The 10,000-nt window shown below is 43.3% G+C and overlaps 1 protein-coding gene across 1 annotated transcript in view; it reads right to left on the bottom strand.

Annotated features, from left to right (window-relative positions):
- The window catches only part of LOC126982122 (transcription factor GAGA-like), a 59,252-nt gene extending 53,873 nt beyond the window's left edge, over nt 1–5,379 (bottom strand). Inside the window, exon 1 of the mRNA XM_050833944.1 lies at nt 5,216–5,379. The gene's annotated coding sequence lies outside the window, so the exon portion shown is untranslated. The remainder of the gene's footprint in view (nt 1–5,215) is intronic.
- Nucleotides 5,380–10,000: the final 4,621 nt, after the last annotated feature.

Raw genomic sequence — 10,000 nt, 5'->3', positions numbered from 1 at the left:
TGTTATCTCCATTATTATTATTATTATTATTATTATTATTATTATTATTATTATTATTATTATTATTATTTCACTTATTTAGATTTTGGTGATTACTATACGATTCCCACATTCCTGATTCCCATTCCACTCCCATAGGCTGGAATATCAGAATTCCCGTCACTTTCACACAAAATACGTTTTTCTTAATAGATTCCAAGTGTTATAAATATACAAATCTCATATTCCTGATCACATTCCAGATTCACTTTGAGCTAAACTGGAATAAGGTAGAATTCCCGGTTTTGTCAACACCATCATCACCACTCAACACCATTTTTTCATAACCATCACCACCATCATCACCAATTTGGATTTCTTTTAATAGATTTTGATGTTACTGATGTTTGATTCCCACCATTCCCATTCCATATTCCTTTCCGTGGTGTTGAAATTTCTTAGAATTCCTGGTATTCTCATCACTCATCACCACTAGTGTGTTTTCTTTCACTGTCATCACCTCACCATCATCATCACCAGCTTGTCATCACCAGTTTGTCATCACCAATACCAGCTCGTCATCACCAATACCAGCGTGTCATCACCAATACCAGCGTGTCATCACCAATACCAGCTTGTCATCACCAATACCAGCGTGTCATCACCAATACCAGCGTGTCATCACCAATACCAGCGTGTCATCACCAATACCAGCTTGTCATCACCAATACCAGCTTGTCATCACCAATACCAGCTTGTCATCACCAATACCAGCTTGTCATCACCAATACCAGCTTGTCATCACCAATACCAGCTTGTCATCACCAATACCAGCGTGTCATCACCAATACCAGCTTGTCATCACCAATACCAGCGTGTCATCACCAATACCAGCTTGTCATCACCAGTTTGTCATCACCAATACCAGCTTGTCATCACCAATACCAGCGTGTCATCACCAATACCAGCTTGTCATCACCAGTCTGTCATCACCAATACCAGCTTGTCATCACCAATACCAGCTTGTCATCACCAATACCAACTTGTCATCACCAGTCTGTCATCACCAATACCAACTTGTCATCACCAGCCTGTCATCACCAATACCAACTTGTCATCACCAGTCTGTCATCACCAATACCAACTTGTCATCACCAGTCTGTCATCACCAATACCAGCTTGTCATCACCAATACCAACTTGTCATCACCAGCTCACCATCACCAATTTGTCATCACCATTCTCAGCTTGTCATCACCACCGTCCCTAGTCTGTCATCACCACCACCACCAGTTCATCATCACCACTACCAGCTTGTCATCACCACCGTCCCTAGACTGTCATCACCACCATCACCAGTTCATCATCACCACTCCCAGCTTGTCATCACCGTTTCAAGCCATCATCACCAGTTTCTTATTATGTCATCACCACCAACACCAGCTTGTCATCACCACCGTCCCTAGTCTGTCATCACCACCACCAGTTCATCATCACCACTACCAGCTTGTCATCACCATCCCAAGTCTGTCATCACCACCACCAGTTCGTCATCACCACTCCCAGCTTGTCATCACCATCCCTAGTCTGTCATCACCACCATCACCACATCACCAAATTCTTGTTGTCCTTTCGTATCGGAGCGGCACCGGCAGAGGCTCCAATCACCAAGTAACTATAGAAGGTCTTATCTATGTGCGTTCACTAATATAAGATAACCACATACACACACACACACACACACACACACACACACACACACACACACATACCATTCCTTCCTTCCTTCCTTTTTCTCCTCTCTTTTTTTTCTTCCTTTCTTCGACTTTTTTTTTAATTTTCCTCCCTCTCTTTTCCTTGCTTCCTTTTTTTCCTCCTCTTTTCCTCCCTTCTCTCCTTTTCTTCCTTATTTTCTTCTTTTCCTTCCTTTTGTCCTCATTTTGTATGCGTAGGACAAGACCCATATAAATATTTTTTTTCATTTTTTTTTTTCATGTATTTTTTTAAGCGTATTATAACACACACACACACACACACACACACAAACACACACACACACACACACTTTTTTCCCCTTCTACTTAAATAAATACGTAAGTAGTTTCGATTTTTCAACACTAAAAGAAATTCACTTCAAAATTTTCACTTATAAAACGTCCACACAATTCGTAGTAGTAATAGTAGTAGTGGTGGTAGTAGTAGTAGTAGTAGTCGTAGTGGTAGTAGTAGTAGTAGTAGTAGTAGTAGTAGTAACACCAGAATTAGCGTACATCAACATTTAAGTGGATTTTAAAGTAGCTCGCCTGTTCTCCGTTCCACTCATTTACAGAACCAAGTGGAACGCATGTGGATAGACTTTCTGAGGTGGAACGGTGGATGATGTGCCGGTGGGAGCATGAAATGGAGGTACAGCTGGTGGTGGTGATGGTGGAGGTGGTGGTGCCGGCATGTTCAACCTCACCCCCCAACCTCCATCTCTCACGTCCACTCCACCACCACCACCACCTCTTCCACCTCTCCTCTTCCATATCTTCCACCTCCAACACATCACCCTTATATTCTCTCTCTCTCTCTCTCTCTCTCTCTCTCTCTCTCTCTCTCTCTCTCTCTCTCTCTCTCCACTTCATCACCATCACCTCCATCTCCACCTCTTCCTCCACTTCTTCCACCTCCAACATATCACCCTTATATTCTCTCTCTCTCTCTCTCTCTCTCTCTCTCTCTCTCTCTCTCTCTCTCTCTCTCTCTCTCTCTCCACTTCATCACCACCACCTCCATCTCCACCTCTTCCTCCACTTCTTCCACCTCCAACACATCACCCTTATATATATTCTCTCTCTCTCTCTCTCTCTCTCTCTCTCTCTCTCTCTCTCTCTCTCTCTCTCTCTCTCTCTCTCTCAGGTGTGTTTCTCTTCAAGTATTTCCGTGAAGGATCCATATTTTTCTTTCACACTCGCATTGTTCACTAATATTTCGGTTTTCCTTCGTTAAATTCACTAAACATATACACCAACATAATTTAAGCTTTCCAGAAGATTTAGAAGCTTTTTATCAACGAATTAAACTTGAAAAACACTGAAAAACACACGATATCGATTATGCCTTTCCGTTTCCTTCGTTAAATTCACTAAACTCATATACACCAAAAGAACTTAGGGTTTCAAGAACATTTAGAAGCTTTTTATCAACGAATTAAACTTGAAAAACACTGAAAAACACACGATAACGATTTATGCCTCCGTTTCCTTCGTTAAATTCACTAAACTCATATACACCAACATAACTTAGGCTTCCAAGAACATTTATAAGTTTTTTATCAACGAATTAAACTTGAAAAACACTGAAAAACACACGATATCGAATTCACTGAACATACACACCAACATAACTTAGGCTTCCAAGAACATTTATAAGCTTTTTATCAACGAATTAAACTTGAAAAACACTGAAAAACACACGATATCGAATTCACTGAACATACACACCAACAAAACTTAGGCTTCCAAGAACATTTATAAGTTTTTTATCAACGAATTAAACTTGAAAAACACTGAAAAACACACGATATCGAATTCACTGAACATACACACCAACAAAACTTAGGCTTCCAAGAACATTTATAAGTTTTTTATCAACGAATTAAACTTGAAAAACACTGAAAAAACACACGATATTGAATTATGCCTTTCCGTTTCCTCTTACGAAAAAAAAAAGGAATCGATTTTCTGAGATTTCTAGCAGACGAGACTTCTCAAGGTTATCGATTTTCTCGCATTTTATCGTCCACACAGGCACGGAAACCCCCGGCATACGAAGCAGGACACACTAAATCAACACTACACATCCTAAAAATACACACACGAGCCCTAGAATTTAAATAGGAGATCAAAATAAGAGTGGACGGAGGAGGACTGCAGGGGGGACTCAAGAATCTTACCGTCAACTCCACTTTTCCACGATAGACACTTCCACTTTTCGTATATCAAATTCCCTGCTAGTGCCACTTATCTATGGGCCACGGAAGGTCAAACACAGGTCAAAAGGGAGGTCAAGATGATGGGAAACCGTGTAGAAGAAGGGAGAAGAGGAGAAAAGAGGAAAGGGAGGGGAAGGCCAGTTTCTCACGTATACCAAATCCACTTCTCTAACTCTATTTCCCAGCTGTTCCCACTAATCCACAAGCCACATGAGGTCAGGAATAGGTCAAAAGTGAGGTCAAAGTGAATAGGAACCGGGTAGAATATGACATGAAAATAGGAAGGGTAGAATCTGAACACTTCCACTTCGTATATCTAAATCCCAGCTGTTGCCACTGACCCAATAGCCACAGGTCAGGAATAGGTCAAAAGTGAGGTCAGAATGATAGGGAACCGGGTGGAAGAGGAAGGAAAGGGAGAAGAAATATGCATGACCACTAGACCATTCCACTTCTTAAATTCCTTCTTTCCAGCTGTTTCCACTAATCCAAGAGCCACAGGAGGTCAAGAATAGGTCAAAAGTGAGGTCAGAATGATAGGAAACCGGGTGGAAGAGGAAGGAAAGGGGGAAAAAATAGGCAATTCCACTACCACTCCACTTCTCAAATTCCTTCTTTCCAGCTGTTTCCACTAATCCAAGAGCCACAGGAGGTCAAGAACAGGTCAAAAGTGAGGTCAGAATGATAGGAAACCGGGTGGAAGAGGAAGGAAAGGGGGAAGAAATAGGCGATTCCACTACCACTCCACTTCTCAAATTCCTTCTTTCCAGCTGTTTCCACTAATCCAAGAGCCACAGGAGGTCAAGAATAGGTCAAAAGTGAGGTCAGAATGATAGGAAACCAGGTGGAAGAGGAAGGAAATGGGGAAGAAATAGGCGATTCTACCACCACTCCACTTCTCAAATTCCTTCTTTCCAGCTGTTTCCACTGATGTAGACGCCGCAGGAGGTCAAGAACAGGTCAAAAGTGAGGTCAGAAAGATAGGAACCGGGGAGGAACATGGAGGAAGGGAGAGAGAGAAGAACGAATGAGAAGAGGGAGAGAGAGAGAGAGAGGGAGTCCACCACCACCACCATCACCGCGTCACCTCGCCAGACACCACCAGCCTCTTTTCACACGGCATTTTCTCATATATCGCGTATCCTACCCGCTCCTAGGCCCGACAGGATTCCGGGGGAGGTCCTTGGCTATGTTTCTGTGGCGTAGCAGGCGTAGAAGGCGTAGGATAAGGGAGATATAGAGTAATATACGCCAGGCTTACCTCATCGGGGCTGCTGGACGCTGGGGTTCGGGTAGCGCGTGAGACCTCTAGCGGCGGCCGGTCCAAGAGCAGAGGAGTCCGGGGGGAGGTGATGACTGGGGCTTCCACCTCACCACCACCACCACCGGCAACACCACCACCACCACCACCACCGGCTACACCACCTCCACCACCACCAACACCAGCCACACCACCATACCGGGTCCTCCAATACCTCTTGCGGTTATCGGCCCAAGAGGAGTCTGGGGGTTGGTGATGAGCGTTCCACCTACCACTACCACACCACACCACACCACACCACCTCCACCACCACCAGCCACACCACCATACCGGCTCCTCCAATACCTCTTGCGGTTATCGGCCCAAGAGGATCGAGTCTGGGGGTTGGGGATGACTGTTCCACCTCACCACTACCACACCACACCACACCACACCACCTCCACCACCATCAACACCAGCCACACCACCATACCGGGTCCTCCAATACCTCTTGCGATGGTCGGTCCAAGAGAAGGATCTGGAGGGGGGTCTTGACTGGGCCTTCCACTTCAACACCACCAACACCACACAGGCTACACCACCTCCACCACCACCAACACCGGCTACACCACCTCCTCCTCCAAGACCTCCAGCGGCGGTTGGTCCAAGAGGAGTCTAGGGGGGGGGGGTCCTTGACTGGGGCTTCCACCTCAACCCCACCAACACCACCCCACCACACCGGCCACACCACCACCTCCACCACCTCCTGCAATAACTCCTCTTCCACCACCAACAACAACACCACCACCTACTCCAGTACCTCCTCTTCCACCTCCATCTCTCTCCTCTTCTACTCTTTTTTTAATCTCCATTCACCTCCACCAACACCACCACCACATCCTCTTCCACCTCTATTCCACCTTAGTTATTCTTATTTTCTATTCTGTCTCTTCATCACCACCAACACCACCATACCACACCACCTCCACCACCTCCATTCCACAATACCACTTTCGTAACTCCACTCTTCTCTCTTTTCAACACCACCAACACCACCATACCACACCACCTACACCACCTCCATTCCACAATTCCACCTCAGTTACTCTTTTCATCTCCACTTAACACCACCTCCACCTCCACCTCCAGTACCTCCTCTTCCTCCTCCTCCTCCACCTCTATCGTCTTTCCTTCTCTCTATCTTTATCTTTCTTCTTTTCTTGAATGTCTCAATACGCATTCTCTCCCTTTTTCCCCTCTCTCTCTCTCTCTCTCTCTCTCTCTCTCTCTCTCTCTCTCTCTCTCTCTCTCTCTCTCTCTCTCTCTCTAAATCGACTTTTCTCACTATACGCCCGTCCATATCTCCCTACTTCTCTCTCTCTCTCTCTCTCTCTCTCTCTCTCTCTCTCTCTCTCTCTATCTCTCCCTCCTTCCTCTCCTCCTCCTCCTCCTCCTCCTCCTCCTCCTCCGCCTCTAGCTATATTCAACTAATTTTCTTATATAATAATTACTTCATAATTTCTACCTTTTTATCAATTATTATTTTTCATTCCCTCTTTCGTTCTTTTCTTTCTGTGTTTATTTTTTTTTTATTTGTGTTTTTCATCTTTATTGATTATCTCGTATTACATCATCTCTCTCTCTCTCTCTCTCTCTCTCTCTCTCTCTCTCTCTCTCTCTCTCTCTCTCTCTCTCTCTCTCTCTCTCTCTCCTCGGCATTAACCTCTTTTTCTATTTCTCTTTTTCCTTCCTTTTATTGCATCTATGTCTATTCCCACTATTTATTTTCTTTTATATATCAATTATCTCGTTATTCCTTATTATTATTATTATCTATTTTTATCTATCTTCATCTTCGTATATATTTAATCTTTTTTCATCTCATTTTCTTCTCCTTCTTCTTTTTTTATCCTTAAATTCACCATCTTTATCACCTTTTCTTCTTTATCCACTATCTTTATTTTTATTCCTATTTCTCTCTCTCTCTCTCTCTCTCTCTCTCTCTCTCTCTCTCTCTCTCTCTCTCTCTCGTCTTCCATCTCAATTTTTTCCATTATTATTCCTATTTTTTTCCTCTCCCTCTTCTCCTTTCTCTTTTCCTTTCTCTCGTCTCTTCCATCTTCACCAATGATTCCTCTTCCACCTCCTCCACTTCTTCCACTTCCATCTCCTCCATATTTGACATCATTTTCCCTTTTTTTCCTCTCCCTCTTCTCCTTTCTCTCCTTTCCTTTCTCTTTTCCTTTCTCTCGTTTCCTCCATCTCCATCTTTATTCCACCTCCCCTTTTATGTTCCACCTCCACCTCCTCCACCTCTTCCTCTTCCTCCTCCTCCACCTCCTCTTCTTAATGTCACGTTCTTTCTTCCACATCTCTTGCTTACTTTCCCTTCATCCACACTTATATTTATGGCTCCTCCACCTCCTCCTCCTCCTCCTCCTCCTTCTTTATTCCTATTTTCCTATCATTCTATTTTCCTATTATTATCACTATGTTATTATTGTTATTCTTTTCCTTCTTGTATTTCGGTTTCAAAGTTATTTTTCTTAATCTTAAATACAAAAAAAAGGAAGGAAAGATTTTAGCCTAGTCGAATTGCGGGGGAAAGGAAAAGAAGGGAAAGAAAAGATCGTTTTTTCCTTGTTTTCCTGTGATTTTCTAAGTGTCTGGATGATGAAAAGAGAGGGAAAAGAAGGAAAAGATCGTATACCAAAATTTTAGGAGGAAAATGAAGGAAAACGAGAGAAATGACCCAGTTTTCCTTATTTTCCTATATTTTCCGAGTCCTCAAGTTTGAAAAAGAAAAGGAAAAGAAAGGAAAAAGATTGTATGTCAAGAATTAAGGAAGAAAAGTAAAGAAAATCGAGGAAAAAGACCCAATCTCTTCTATTTTCCTATATTTTCCGAGTCCTCAAGTAGAAAAGAGAGGGAAAAGAAAGAAAAAAACGAATAACAAATTTTAAGGAAGGAAAATTAAGGAAAGCGAAAGAAAAGACCCAATTTCTTCTATTTTCCTATATTTTCCGAGTCCTCAAGTTTGAAAAAGAGAAAGAACAAAGAAAAAAAGATCGTGTGTCAAGAATTAAGAAGAGTGAAGAAAATCGAGGAAAAAGCCCCAATTTCCCTTATTTTCCTATATTTTCCGAGTCCCAAAGTTGGAAAAGAGAAGGAAAAGAAAGAAAAAAAGATCGTATGTCAAGAATTAAGGAAGAAAAGTAATGAAAACAAGATCAAAAGACCCAATTTCCTCTATTTTCCTCTATTTTCCAAGTTCACAAGTTGGAAAAGAGAAGGAAAAGAAAGAAAAATAACCGTATAATTAAATCTGATGAAGGAAAGTGAAGAAAAAGACCAATATTTTCCTTGTTTTCCTATTTTTTTCGAGTGCCTTGGGTCTGGCGGGTCTTGAAGGGTCTGATGCTCTATATAAAATTATCGCAATGCCCACTTTCACCAACCCCTCCCTTGTTGCCCCATTTTCCCTCCCTCTCCCCCTCTCTTCTCTCCCTTCTTCCCTCCATCCCTCCCTCTCTCCCTTCCTCCTACCCCATTTTCCCTCCATCCCCCCTCTCTTCTCTCCCTTCATCCCTCCCTTCTCCCTTTCTTTCTCTCCCTTCTTCATTTTCCCTCTCTCCCTTCCTCCCTTCCTCTCCTACCCCATTTTCCCTCCCTTCTCCCCCTCTGTTCTCTCCCTTCTTCCCTCCATCCCTCCCTTCTCCCTCTCTCTCTCCCTTCCTCCCTTCCTCTCCTACCCCATTCCTCCATCCTCCCTTCTCCCCCTCTCTTCTCTCCCTTCTCCCCCTCTCTTCTCTCCCTTCTTCCCTCCCTCTCTCCCTTCCTCCCTCATTTTCCCTCCATCCCTCCCTCTCTTCTCTCTCTTCTTCCCTCCATCCCTCCCTCTCTCCCTTCCTACCCCATTTTCCCTCCCTTCTCCCTCTCTTTTCTCTCCCTTCCCTCCATCCCTCCCTCTCTCCCTTCCCCATATTCCCTCCCCTCCCTTCTCCCTCTCTCCCTTCCCTTCTCCCTCCCTCCCTCCTTTTACCCCATTATCCCTCCATCCTCCCTCCCTCTCTCCCTTCCTCCTTCTACCCCATTATCCCTCCTTCTCCCTCCCTCCTCTCCCTTATCTCCCTTTGACTCATTCACAGATAGTATTTAAACCTCTATGTTATTTTATACTCCGCAAACGTCTATGGTAAAAAGGATTAGAGGATCTGGTAACAATGGACACTCTTAGCTTACTCGAATTATATACTTTCAACCTTTTAATTAATAATTTTTTTTCTTCATCTTTTTCATGCATTTTCTTCCTAACTATGAATCAGAAACGGATGCTGGTAACTCATAAATAGAAGTGGATGACGTGGATGAGGTGGATGAATAGATGTGGATGAGTTAATATTGTAGGTGGATTGCAGTGTGTGTGCTAGGTGGAATGTATTGGATAGAGACGTGTGGATGAGTGGATGCTAACTTTATACGTGGATGAGTGGATGAAAGTGGAGTGGATAGTTAGTTAGGTGCAATATATTGAATAGACGAGTGGATGAGTGGATGCCAACCTATATGTGGATGAGTGGATGTGTGAATGGATAAAGACAGAAGTGGATGCCAAACTATATGTGGATGACCATGTGGATGAGTGGATGAAGTAACAGTGGATGATACGGAGTGACTTTTATGTGGAATATAAAGAAATGTGAATATGGATAAAGACAGAAGTGGATGCCAAACTATATGTGGATGACCATGTGGATGAGTGGATGAGGTAGTAATAGTGGATGATCTGGAGTGACTGTTTTAGGT

This window comes from Eriocheir sinensis, chromosome 50 (genome assembly GCF_024679095.1).
Source record: "Eriocheir sinensis breed Jianghai 21 chromosome 50, ASM2467909v1, whole genome shotgun sequence".
In the NCBI taxonomy this organism is placed as follows: domain Eukaryota; kingdom Metazoa; phylum Arthropoda; class Malacostraca; order Decapoda; family Varunidae; genus Eriocheir; species Eriocheir sinensis.
This window is presented reverse-complemented; position numbering and strand designations above follow the sequence as displayed.